Source organism: Tenrec ecaudatus, chromosome 6 (assembly GCF_050624435.1).
Source record: "Tenrec ecaudatus isolate mTenEca1 chromosome 6, mTenEca1.hap1, whole genome shotgun sequence".
Lineage (NCBI taxonomy): Eukaryota > Metazoa > Chordata > Mammalia > Afrosoricida > Tenrecidae > Tenrec > Tenrec ecaudatus.
In genome coordinates this window covers 72614463-72623544 of record NC_134535.1, presented here as the reverse complement: position 1 = coordinate 72623544, position 9082 = coordinate 72614463, and the positions used below count along the sequence as shown (strand labels likewise).

Sequence of the window (9082 nt, the reverse complement as noted above, 5' to 3'; positions counted from 1 at the left end):
ATTTATGGTTCATCAGGTCTCCTGCCATTAGTGTTCAATGCAGCAACTATGTTCTTGAGATGTTCTGGAAATTCATGTGGGATAACTCAAGTTCATGTTTTGGCTCTCGGAGTCCTGTTTTAATTTTCTTCACCTTCATTTGAACTAACACATGAACAATTGTTGGTCTGTTCCACAGTGGGCCCCTCTGGGTGCTGATATTCAGCTTCTCCATCATCTTTTCCCACAAATGTAGTCAACTTGATTTCTGTGTATTCCACCTGGAAAAACCCATGTGTATAGGTGTCTTTTGGGCTATTGAAAAAAAATGTGTTTTCTATGAGCCAGTCATTAGTCTGGCAAAATATCTAGCTTCATATCTATCACCAAAACACTATTTTCTAACTCTTATTCCTTCCTCTTTGTTTCCAACTTTGTCATTCTAAATGCCAATAATCATTCATAGTCAGAATCCAGTTATTAAAAAGCACATTTGCATTGAGTAATTTGTTGGTCTTGAAAAATCTATCATGCAGTAGCTGACTTCACTTTGATCAATAAGGGACTATTTTCCCCAACCAACAGACCCTCTTTCTTGTTTCCAAATTTCACATTCTAAGCACCAGAATTTATTTTGATTGCAGGTTTTATTATATTCAGATTGTAAAATCGTTTTTAATCATTTTATTAGGGGCTCATACAACTCCTTTTTAAAAAATGTTTTACTATTGGCTCATACAACTCTTATCATAATCCATACATACATAAATTGTGTAAGCACATCTGTACATTCATTGCACTCATCATTCTCAAAACATTTGCTCTTCACTTAAGCCCCTGGCATCAGCTCCTCATTTTTCCCCTCCCTCACCACTCCCACCTCCCTCGTGAGCCCTTGATAATTTATAAATTATTATTTTGTCATATCTTGCCCTGTCCAACGTCTCCCTTCATCCACTTTTCTGTTGTCCATCCCCCAGGGAAGAGGTCACATGTAGATCCTTGTGATCAGTTCCCCCATCCAACCCATTCTGCCTCTACCCTCCCAGTATCACCACTCATATCACTGGTCCTGAAGGGATCATCTTCCCTGGATTCCCTGTGTTTCCAGTTCCTATCTGTACCAGTGTACATCCTCTGGTCTAGCTAGACTTGCAAGGTAGAATTCAGATCATGATAGTGGGGGGAGGCGGGGAGGAAGCATCTAGGAACTAGAGGAAAGTTACATTTTTCTTCATTGCTACATCGGACCTTGACTGACTCGTCTCCTCCACTAGACCCATCTGCAAGGGGATCTCCAGTGGCCAAATGGGCTTTGGGCCTCCACTCTGCACTACCCTCTTCATTCACTATGGTAAGATTTTTTTGTTCTGATGATGCCTTATACCTGATCGCTTTGACACCTCATGATCACACAGCTTTGTTGCATCTGAGCTAGATGACCACTTGTTTAACCTCAAGTTTTAAGACCCCAGATGCTATATCTTTTCATAGCTGGGCACCCATCAGCTTTCTTCACCACATTTGCTTATTTACCCACTTTGTCTTCAGTGGGTGTGTTGGGAGGGTGAGCATCTTAGAATGGCAATTTAATAGAAGAAAGTATTCTTGCATTGAGGGAGTACTTGAGTGGAGGCCCAATGTCCTTCTGCTACCTTAATACTAAACCTATAAATATATGCACATAACTCTATTTCCCCATCCTCATATATAAACATATTTGCATATGTACATGTCTTTGTCTAGACCTCTATAAATGCCCTTTGCCTCCCAGCTCTTTCCTCTATTTCCTTTGACTTTCCTCCTATCCCACTATCATACTCAGTCCCCTCCAGGGTTTCAGTAACTCCTCTTGGTTACATTACCTTTGATCATGCCCTACCAGGCCTCCCACACCCACCTCACCTCAAATATGGATCACTTGTTGTTCCCTTGTCCCTGGGTTTGTTAACATCACTTCCCTTTTCCCCACCTCCCCCTCTCCCATGTCCTCCAAGAACTGTCAATCCCGTTGTTTTCTCCTCCAATTGTTCATCCAGCCTATCTTATTTAGACAGACCTGTGGAGATAATAACATGCACAAAAACAAAACAGCAAAAGCAAGCAACAATATACAACAAAAACAATAAACCGCTGACAAAGAACAAAACACAACATGAAAGAAAAGCTTGTAGTTAATTCAAGGATCATTTGTTGACCTTTAGGAGTGTTTTCCAGTACAGTCTGTTGGGGCACCATGCCCTGGCCCCAAAGTTTACCTTCCGCATTCCCTGGGGACCTTGCTGCTCCATTCCCTTGCTGTTCTGCTGCACTCCCCCAGTGTTTTGCCTTGGTGTGGCAGGATCAGATCAGGCGCAATTCCCACACTGTGTCTACAGTCCTGTCCCCCGCAGGGCCATGGGTCAGTGAGGGACGTCATGTCTCATAATGGGGCTGGTTATGTGGTCCTCTCTGGGGACTGGCTGCTCTAATTGAGGTCATCATCCTCAAGGCCTGGTGGGCCAGGATGTGCTCCACTCCCTCCCACTCCCCCTTCATCTGCTCCGAGTGCTCCGATTAGCTATATCCCTTTCCTGGATCTGCAGATTCAATGCAACTTCTTGGGGGAGAGGTAGGTGTCCACTTAGTATTTGGTACTGGGGCCAGCCCCTAGACCTCTCCACTGGTTCCCTACTCCACGCCGGAATGTTGCATTCACACTTGGGGCACTGGGTTGAAGTCTGGTCCCTCTTTCCCTGTGGAGAGATAAAGAATAGCCTCCCCTTCGGTGGGTTAGAGCCCCGTGCCCCCACTACCCATTTTTTCTTTATTTCATCATTGTTTTCCTTTCCCCACTCCTCCCCAGTTGTCTACCATGTGCATCCCTGCATTTGATCTGGTCCCTGCCATACTACACGGTCCTCATCCCAAGAATGTCTGTATACAGTAGCTTTTTCCCTATGCCCCTTTTGCATTTTTTTAAATGCTTACCTCAGTGGACTCATGTTGTACTTGTCGTTTTGTCCTGACTTACTTCACTTAGCATGATTTCCTCCAGTTCTTCTTATGCAGTGATGTGCTTCATACGTACATCACTGCTTTTTAACGATGCATAGTACTCTAATGTATGTACATACCACAGTTTTTTAATCCAATCATCAGTTGATGGAAATTTGGGTTGCTTCCAAAGCCTTGCAATTGTGAATTGTGCCACAATGAACATTGGAGCACAGATGTCTGGCCTTGGTTTGCTTCTTGCCTCTTAGGGGTATATGCCCAGTAGGGGGATTGCTGGGTCATATGGTAACTTGATTTCCATCTGTTTTAGATATCACCAGATCGATTTCCATAGTGGTCATACATACTTACAGGTCCACCAGCAATGGATGAGAGTTCCTGTCTCTCCACAGCCCCTCCAGCACTTGTTGCTTTCTGATTTTTTTGAATCGGGCTACCTTTGAGGGTGTTAGGCGGTACCTCATTGTTGTTTTAATTTGAACTTCTCTTATGGCTAAAGACCAGGAATATTTTCTTGTATGATTGTTGGCCATTTGGATTTCTGCCCCTGTGAAACTTCTGTTCTAGTCCTTTGCCCACCTCTCAAGTGGGCAATTAGGTTTGTTTTTTTTCTTTTTGAAAGCTAGCAGAGTATTGTAGACTTTGGTTATAAGACCATTGTCTGATGTTTCATTGCTAAAGATGTTTTCCCAGTCCATTTCACTCTCTTATTACTCTCTTGGTGAATTCTTTCAATATACACAGGTGTTTTATCTTCAGTATATCCCATTTGTCAATTTTTGCTTTCTCTGTGTTTGTGTCCTTCCCTATTTCTGATAGCCTATATATTCCCTGCGCCAAAGTTATCAAGTTGGTCCCAATTCCCTCATTGATGGCCCTAATAGTTTGGCATTTAACTTCAAGGTCTGTGATCCACCTTGAATTTATTCTTGTGCATGGAGTGGGATAAGGGTCTTGCTTCATTTTTCTGCAAGTAAATATCCATTTTTTTCTAGCACCACTTGTTAAAGAGGGCAGGTGCTTCCCATCTGATATTTTGGCGGCCCTTATCAAAGAGGAAATCAAAAAGGTGGTACCCTTCACAATAGCCAAATACAAATTGAAATATCTAGGGATATATCTGACTAAAAGAACAAAAGATATACACGGAGAAAACTACAGAACACTATTACAAGAAACCAAGAGCGACCTCAACAAATGGAAGAGCATCCAAGCTTGTGGATTGGAAGACTCAATATAGTCAAGATATCAGTTCTTTCTAAGGCATTATATAAGTTTAATGCAATCCTGATACAATTACCCTCATCTTTCTTCAAAGAAATGGAAAAACTGATTACCAACTTCATATGGAGAGGGAAGAAACCCAGAATTAGTAGAAAGCTCCTCAAGAAGAAGGACACAGTGGGAGGGCTTGCTTTACCTGACTTTAGCACATACTATGCAGCCACAGTTGTCAAAACTGCATGGTATTGGTACAATGACAGATACTCAGATCAATGGAAAAGAACTGAGAACCCAGAAATAAAATCATCAGCATACAGACAACTAATCTTTGATAAGGGCCCCAAAAATATCAAGTGGGAAGCAGATTTTTAAATCTTATAAAATATTTTGCTTTTAATATTTTGCATTAGTGATTGGTGCATAATTTGAATAATAGTTATAATAGCTCATATTCTGTATTGGCATATGTTTATTATCATTGATGGCATTGTAATTCAGGACAGATCTTCACATGCTCTTTTTGATCATAAAAGTGATGCCTTTCCTGTTGGATTTGTCATATGACAGAGGAGACCACATTACTGTAGAATTCAAAACAGACAAGCAGGAATTCAATCCCCTTGAGGAAACATTGAAGGATTCTATGTGCAATATATTACAAGATGGAAGAAGCATAAAAAGAAAATTGATAGAATATACACGGTCACTAGATTAAAAAAGAATGATTGCCTTTTGACAATTTGAGGACCTAGCATAGAAGGGGACACCCCCCAAAATACAAAAATTAAGAGAAAGAAAGAAAGGAAACAGCTACACTGGGTGGAGCCTTCATAGTACACATTTTTCCCGCTAAGCAAGCATCAAGCAACTCCCTCTGATTTAGTGCTCCCAGTGGCATTGCCTGGGAAGGTTCTCTCTGGTCCCAATGAATCTTTTGTAAAAGCAGTTGCACTTGAATCTCATTTTTTTTTGTGATGAGAGATTTAAGAGAACAGTGTGTGGCTGTGAAATTTTGTTTCCTGCTTGAGAAAAATGCCACAAAAATGCAGAAATGGTTGTGATGTTGAGCACAGCTTACAAGGACAGCACCATGGGGGAAAACTCAAGTGTACGAGTGGTTTGCTCAGTTCACAACAGGTGAAATGTTGACTGATGACCGACTTCATTCTGGTTTCTATCAACTTCCCCAAGGGACAAACATGTCCACAAAATTCATGTACTTGTCCTCAATGACCAACAACGAACCACTGAACAGATGGGGAAGTTATCTGGACTATCTTGGAGCTCAGTGCTGTGAATTTTAACGGAAGATTTGGGAATGAGAAAGGTCTTGCAAAATTGGTGATCAGGTTTTGGCTGACCAGGAAAACAGGTCACCTGGAACTTGCGGCACTTTGAAAGAACAGCTCTGAAGTGACCCAGAATGTTTTCCAGGGTGATTACTGCTGATCAGACATGGTGAGAGCAAACATCAATCAAGCCACTCAAAGATGCCACCATCACCTCCTCCAATAGAAGCTCGACAAGTAAAATCAAAGATCAAGATGAGTCTCCCTTGTTTTTGATGTGATGGGGGACAGTGCATTTGGAGATCATTCCAACAAGGCCAGACTGCTAATCAGGCTTTCTATTTAGCGGTTCTAACAGTATAGCACAACGGTGTGTGTCCCAAAAGGCCTGATCTGTGGCAGCAGAATGATGCAACAGGAAGTGGGAATTTTACAACACTATGGTTCTGGTGGTGCTCTGGGTTGGCATTGAACTGCTCACCTTGAAGTTGACGTTCAAAACCACCAGCTTCTATGGGAGAAAGATGAGACTATCATTTTCATAAAGTTTTACAATCTTGGAAATCCTACATTGAGTGAATTAATGAATCAGAATGGACTGATTTATTGGTAGTCATATTGGTGTATCATGAGTGTTATACACAAGTAAAATTTTACTGTCCATATCTCAGAAATGGTGATGGAAGCATGTTGACAGGAAAATCTGAATTGTGTTCAGAGGAGGATGTGTAATTGGAGATTGCTGATGTCTCATGACTCTTGGCTGCAAGCCCACAATACCAGAAAGATGCTAGCCAGCATTTCTTTGACTATGCACTGGTATTGGACTGTATGGATCATAAAAATGCTGGAAAACATTTCAAAGAATGAGAAACCAAAGCACGTACGTGGTACCTCTACATAGAGCAAGAGGAAGTTAGTCAAATAAAATAATGGGTTTCTGTATTGTGTTGTGTGTCAGGTGCGTTGGATTTGAATTCTTTCACCCGCTGAGTGAGAAGCTGCATTGAACGGAGAGGTGCTCAGCGTCGGGGTTAGAGGGAGTCTCGTTAACAGCCCTCAAAAGCAGATGACAGAGCTTTGCTTGCTGAAAGTGCAGCACTTACTGATGAACATCAAGGACTATATACAGCTTTCAATAGGAACTATCCCTCAGCATGAAGAAAATAAAAAGACTCACAACGGAACTAGTAAGCAACATCATGTTGTGGAGAAAAAAATTAAAGTTATTAAGATTTTATTTTCTTTGGATCCACAAGAAATGCTTATGGAAGTATCAGCCAGGAAATCAAACGACACATTACAGTGGAAAAATCTGTTGCAAAATATCTCTCTTAAGTATTACAAAGCCAAGGTATTACTTTGAAGACTAAAAGGTACCTGACCCATATATACCTGGCAGGGGAGATGCCATGATCAGGAAGGTGGTTTTCCCAGGGCGAGGCTCACCCTTTGCCGTCCGGGTGTGCTGACCCCTGCGATTTCCCCGAATGTGGGAAACTTGACTGCATAATTTGTGGTAGTGGGGGACTGTGTTCACGCTCTCCCCTGAGAAAAAAGAAAGAAAAGGTGCCTGCCCCGAGCCAGGGTATTTCAATAGCTTCAAATACATGCAAAAGCTGGATAACAAACAAAGGACATTTGTTGCCTTGATGCATTTGAAATATGGCATTGGTGAAGAATATTAAATATTTATATTCCATGTACTGCCAGAAGAATAAACAAATCTGTTTTGGAAGAAGTCGAGCCAGAATTCTCCCTATACGAAGGCCACCTTTGTTTCACATACTTTGGAATTTCATCTGGAAGGACCAGTCATGCCTGGTAAGGACATCTAGCTTGGGAAACAGAGCAGCAACCAAAAAGCAGGCCCTCAACTAGAGAGACTGAGAAACCGGTTGCAGCAATGAGTTTATATCTAGGAATGATCATGAGGATGGTGCCAACCCGGGCAGTACCCAGGTGTGCTGGTGTACCCAGGTGTGCTGCTGTACCCAGGTGTGCTGGTGTACCCAGGTGTGCTGGTGTACCCAGGTGTGCTGTTAATCAGAACCAACTCTATAGTACCTAACAACAATGCCTAGCACACTGAGCTGTACATGCTTCTTAAACGTCTGGTCATTAATGGTACTTTCTGCTGTTCCTTGTCATTTTGAGTTGTGCTCTCCAAGGCCGTCGGGTCAACTTGACGTTGATTGGGCAGCGCTTCCCCAGGTGAATTTTGAGTGCCTTCCAACTTGAGAGGCGCGTCTTCCAGCATTACATCAGATTATCTTCTGCTGCTATTCAAAAGTTTTCACTTGCCAGTGTTTTTGTGAAATTCATAGGTCCTTCTTTCTCGTCTGTCGTAGCTCAGGTAAAGCCTGTCCACCATGGGTGACACTGGCAGTATTTGAATTGATAGTGGCATTGCTTCCAGCATTCTAGCAATATGCAAACCAACACAGTGCAGCAAACTGACGGCCGAGTGGTGGAGAAAGAAGCCTGGGCATTCCCAAACTTGTCCCGACGGCTGTGCACACTAACAGGCAACAGATGTAGTTTGATCAGGTCCCTGATTGTCTCGATTCCTTTTTAACACCTATGTTGGACTATGAAGGCCCACTTTTACGAACATGAGATCACCTTAGCATTTTCTGCCTGTAATTGAGAATAAAGGGCCAGCCCAGCCCTGGTGGGAATTGCCCTAGGGATTTAGTTGGGCTTTTTGGTTGGTGGCGTGGTGGGTTTTTCTCGTTCCTTTTCTTCTTGGCCACCTGCATTTCAAGCCATTCCTCCCATCCAGTTTAATAAGCTGAAGGAATGAGGAGATCTATTCATGGAACTGCAAGTGTTTCTCTTCAAAAGAAACTTGTTAAGAAAATAAAGTGCCCTTAAAACCCACACGTGGAAGCAAAGTTTGGCACAACATAAAAAATAATTAAGCTGGCCCTGCTTTTCCTCAAGCTCTAGTGCTTATTAAACATTTTAAACGAATCCACTTAAAATAGTTCAGTTGTGAATTTGTGGTAAGTCCACAAGTCTGTTCCTTAGATTTAAAGCACAATATATTGCAAAAGTCCCCTTCTAGGTTCTGGAATGTGAGCATGAAGAAGAATTAATAATCCAAATCAATTAGACTTTGTTCTTTTTAGCCCAATTTATACTTATTTACTTTTAATTTGCATACAGTAAAGTTCATTCTTTTTGTTGTATATTTTTGTGGCCTCTGACAAATCAATTAAGTCATGTATCTATTACCACAAAGAAGACACAGAAGATATAGAAGATTCCATCAACCTAAAGTTCCATAAAGCTTCTCCTGATTTCTAATCCAAGCCTCATTCTCAATACCTAGAAGCCATCATTTTGGGTTTTTTACCACAATAAATATAGGGTAATTATACAATATATGCTTTTTGAATTTGAGTTCTTTTACATAGATTAATGCATTTAGTTTTACTGATATTATATCAATGATTAATTCTCTTATTTTGCTCTATAGTATACCATTGTGTTCAAGTGCCACAATCTAAGCATTCTCTAGATGAAGCACTTTTTATTTATACCTAGCTTAGTGAAATTAAAAATAAATCTACAAGAAATATTGTCAC

The 9082-nt window shown here is 41.4% G+C and overlaps 1 non-coding gene across 1 annotated transcript; it reads left to right on the top strand.

Annotated features, from left to right (window-relative positions):
* The first annotated feature begins 6876 nt into the window (after positions 1–6876).
* Positions 6877–7040, top strand: LOC142452318 (U1 spliceosomal RNA). The gene has a single exon (XR_012785334.1). It is a non-coding gene; the product is annotated as a U1 spliceosomal RNA (small nuclear RNA).
* Positions 7041–9082: the final 2042 nt, after the last annotated feature.